Here is a 4,879-nt window from a genome sequence, read left to right on the forward strand (position 1 = left end):
TTGTTCATTAAAACTGATTCTGTGAGATGATGTTTTCGCATTTTCGCCATCTCTACTGTATCTTTTTGTTTTGATTTATTTCACCTTTATTTAACCAGATAGGCTAGTTGAGAACAAGTTCTCATTTGCAACTGCGACCGGGCCAAGATATCTGGTCTGTGTGTTTCTGAGTAGCACTGTGAGTGCAGGCTTTAGTGGGAAAACACTTGGTGCACTGCCAACACAACAGAAGTGAACATGTCGTTTCCATAGCAACAGTCTTAACAAGCCCATATCAAGTTTGAGGCAAACTAACAACATAAAACAATCATTCTGTTCAGTGAAGCAAATTGGAATGATTATGAGTGACCTGTAGCTACGTCCTCAGAAGCACAAACTTAAAGTATGTTGAGACATTTGTTAAAGACACATTCAAATGCCATAAAGACATATTGTGACTATTTTAATACAACATTGTAAGAGCAGGGTTTCACTGTAATATCAATCTCTGCCATGAATTATAACAGAGGCTAAGCCCAGAGTCATCTTGACATTTATAATTCAGGGGTTTGGAGCGAACATTATGCAGAGATTAACCAGAAAGACTTCAGTATCTACCTAAATTAAATGGTAACACAATTGTGTGGGGAATCAAGATGGTAGGTTTGGAATGAGAGCTCAATAGGAAGGAATACTTGTTTGAAGATGATATCTTCAAGGAGGTGTCGTGGGAGACGTGACCAGTTCACGTTTACATTACAGTAAAAGGTCTAGCCTTGGGTATTTTCTCGAAACCTCTAGAAAATCTCCCATAGTGAGAATACAGTCTAAACCAGGGAGATTCCAGCCTCTACCAAATGTCAACAGGAACACTGTGGGGTGGACTGGGTTAGTCTCTGCTCCCATTTACTCTCCGAATGGGAACTGTGGAGAGAGGAGAGCGAGAGAGTGAACTTTGACACTTATGGCATTGAACGGATGAAAAGCGCAATCTTCATTTCATCAACCTCCTTTTTTTGCTGGCTTAAAATGAAATGAGGTGACCCTGTAACAATGGAACTGCCCCCCAGAGGAGAATCAGACAGCACAGGCTTCCATTCTTCAGCCTGTGGCAAGGGTCAGGCCTTCACAACACTAGCCTGAGCTGAGAGAGGAGCCGTGGTGAAGGACAGAGGAAAACCTGGGTACCCCACTCCACTCAGACATGGTAGAGCCAGGGGGAGAGGAGAGAGGTAGATACCATCAGATCAGCTCTCCCAGGGTTAGGGTATGTAGACTGAGGGGCATCACCTAGTGCATTCACTGAAACATCATGGCTTTCAGTGAGAAGTGATCATGAAGCACTTCCTTGTTTTGGGGCTATTTCACTGTAATACACAGACTTCACCCATCGGCACACTTGTATAAAATCCCAGCTTTCAGTAGTTATCAGAGAACTGTTTTCTATAATGGTGTACACCCTGTGCATTATAACGAGGGCGACGTATGGCATGTCATTTTATGTTTCAAGGCTTGTTATGATTAACTCTACACAGACAGACATGGATAACATTTACTCAATGAAGATGGCATCTAAATTACACCCCATTTTCCCGAACAACTTCCCTTATGCTTTAGCATATTCTGCTGCCCTGTGTAATTTGTCAAGAATATTCTGGGACACATTACGCATTAGAAACAGTTGGTTAGTGGAGATGACTAATTGGCTAAATAAGCTAACAAGTTCCCCCAGAGAGTTGGCATTTAAATATGCAGCTATGCTATAAGTCAATTGAAAGTGTTAACCATCTAATGTGGATAATGAATGTGAATTCACATGGGCCTCATCATATAGGCCTCCAGATGAAAGAATGCTGATTCTGTTTGCTTAGCTCCCCCCCTGAGCCGGCCGTGTGAATCCTGCTGTTTGTTGTGATTGGAAGCTGTCACACACACAGATCAAGAGCACGCTGGACCGTTTCGAGAATCCCAGATTGGGTCGGCAAAGAGTAGCAGGAGGTTAATGAAACAACTCAAACCTTTTCGTCTGCAAGAATGAGGCGCTGTGTGTGTGTGTGTGTGTGTGTGTGTGTGTGTGTGTGTGTGTGTGTGTGTGTGTGTGTGTGTGTGTGTGTGTGTGTGTGTGTGTGTGTGTGTGTGTGTGTGTGTGTGTGTGTGTGTGTGTGTGTGTGTGTGTGTGTGTGTGTGTGTGTGTCTGGGGGCACATGGTGAGAAGAGGGGGAAGAGACAACCTCAACAGAAACACAGAGGCAATGGGAAAGAGAAAGACAGGGTGAGAAAACGAGAGTGAAGGGGTGAGAGAGAATAGGAGAGAGAGAGAAAGAGAGTGTGCTAGCAGTGGGAGAGAATGGGAAAGAGATAGAGAGAGAGGGGGAGTGATGTAGAAGGGGGGGGGCGTAGACTGACTCGAGGCTAGCAGGTCTTCCACAGGAATAGGGAGGGAAAATTGTCTGCTGTGAAAGCTATTGTGTTCCGATTGTAAAATAGAGAATTAAGTACCTGTAACCCCAGAGGTGTATACCACTGACCCCATCTCATCTGCTCCAAAATCACCACACCTACAGCCGTGTCACATGCACAAGTACAGTGAAAAAATATCCTTTCTTGCAAACTCAAAACCTAACAATGCAGTAATCAGTAACAATGTAATACTAAAAATAACATAAGGTAGAACAAAAACACACAAAATATAAAAATAAGAAATAAGAAGAACACAAGAAAGTAGGGGGACTCCCGAGTGGTGCAGTGGTCTAAGGCACAGACCCTGGTTCCATACCTGGCCGCGTCCAGGAGACGCATAATGCTGGGAACAATTGGGCCAGCGTCATCCGGGATGTCCTTGTCCGTGCTCTAGAGAATCGTTGTGGCAGGCTGGGTTCATGCAATACCATATATACAATGTGCAGGGATACTGGAGTGATAGAGGTAGATATATATGTAGGAGTAAGCATCAGGATATATGATAAACAGAGTAGCAGCAGTGTGTGTGTGTGTGTGTGTACCCCATAATGAGAAAGCGAAAACAGATTTTTAGAAATGTTTGCAAATGTATTAAACATAAAACACATAAATACCTTATTTACATTAGTATTCAGACCCTTTGCAATGAGACTCGAAATTGAGCTCAGGCATCCTGTTTCCATTGATCATCCTTGACTTGTTTCTACAATTTGATTGGAGTCCACCTGTGGTAAATTCAATTGACTGGATTTGATTCGGAAAGGCACACACCTGTCTGAGCTCCCACAGTTGACAGTGCATGTCAGAGCAAAAACCAAACCTAGAGGTCGAAGGAATTGTCCATAGAGTTCCGAGAGAAGATTGGGTTGAGGCACAGATCTGGGGAAGGGTACCAAAACACTGGAGGAAACCTGGCACCATCCCTATGGTGAATGATGCTGTGGGGATGTTTTTCAGTGACAGGGACTGGGAGACCAGACCAGATCGAGGCAAAGATGAACGGAGCAATGTACAGAAAGATCCTTGATGAAAACCTGCTCCAAAGTGCTCAGGACCTCAGACTGGGGTGAAGGTTCACCTTCCAACAAGACAGTGACCATAAGCACAAAGCCAAGACAACGCAGGAGTGACTTCGGGACAAGTCTCTGAATGTCCTTGAGTGGCCCAGCCAGAGCCTGGACTTGAACCTGATCTAACATCTCTGGAGAGATCTGAAAATAGCTGTGCAGCAACGCTCCCCATCCAACCTGACAGAGCATGAGAGGATCTGCAGAGAAGGGGATAAATTCCTCAAATACAGGTGAGCCACGCCTGTAGCGACATACATAAGAAGACTCGATGCTGTAATCAAAGGCAAAGGTGCTTCAACAGTCCTGAGTAAAGGGGCTGAATACTTATGTAAATGTGATATTTCCATTTTTATTTGGAATAAATTAGCAAAAATGTATAAAAACCTGTTTTTGCTTTGTCATTATGGGGTATTGTGTGTAGACTGATGAGAAAAGTAGATTTAATACATGTTTTAATAAGGCTGTAATTGTCACGTTCTTTCAAAATCGAACCCAGAAGCAGACCAGGACAAGGAGAGTAGGAAGAAGGTGAGTATTTATTTACAAGTGAATGTGAATGGGTAGATATATCCAGGTGGCGTAGCGGGCAGCGGTGGTGAGTTGATGGGAGTAAATAGGTGGATCCAATGGGGTAGCGGAATCCTCCAACGACCAGGCGGGAATGGGGTAAATGATCCGGGTGAGTAACTGAAGACAGAACAAACGGAGGTAAGTTTAAGGCAAGCAATACGTAAAAAATAAAAAATAAATAAAGATTATATCCAACTTGAGGCTGATACTATGGCACAACATACTGTTCATGGCTAATGATCCGGCAGGGAATGGATGTCAGGTCCGGGCTTATGAAGAGGAGAGATGATGATCAGGACCAGGTGAGCAGATAGCTGATGGGATACAGGTGCGGGTAATCAGAACTCCCAACTGGCTACATTGCCCGGCAACCAGACAGGGTGCGTTCCAGGACGCCGGAAAAAACACTCCAGGACAGAACACAGGCAAAAAACAGACTCAGGAAACGGGATTCGTGACAGTAATGTAACAAAATGTGGAAGAAGTCAAGGGGTCTGAATACTTTCCAAAAGCACTGTATGTGCATATTATATGTGTGTGAGCAAATGATGCAGTGAGTGTTTGTGTGTGTGTGTTGGTGTCAGTGTGTGTGTGTGTGTGTGTGTGTGTGTGTGTGTGTGTGTGTGTGTGTGTGTGTGTGTGTGTGTGTGTGTGTGTGTGTGTGTGTGTGTGTGTGTGTGTGTGTGTGTGTGTGTGTGTGTGTGTGTGTGTGTGTGTGTGTGTGTGTAGGGTCCTGTGAGTGTGCATAAAACATTACATAAATAAAAACATTAATATATAGATTTACTGAGATGATAATA

The sequence above is a fragment of the Oncorhynchus gorbuscha genome, linkage group LG02 (assembly GCF_021184085.1).
Source record: "Oncorhynchus gorbuscha isolate QuinsamMale2020 ecotype Even-year linkage group LG02, OgorEven_v1.0, whole genome shotgun sequence".
Classification (NCBI taxonomy): Eukaryota; Metazoa; Chordata; class Actinopteri; order Salmoniformes; family Salmonidae; genus Oncorhynchus; species Oncorhynchus gorbuscha.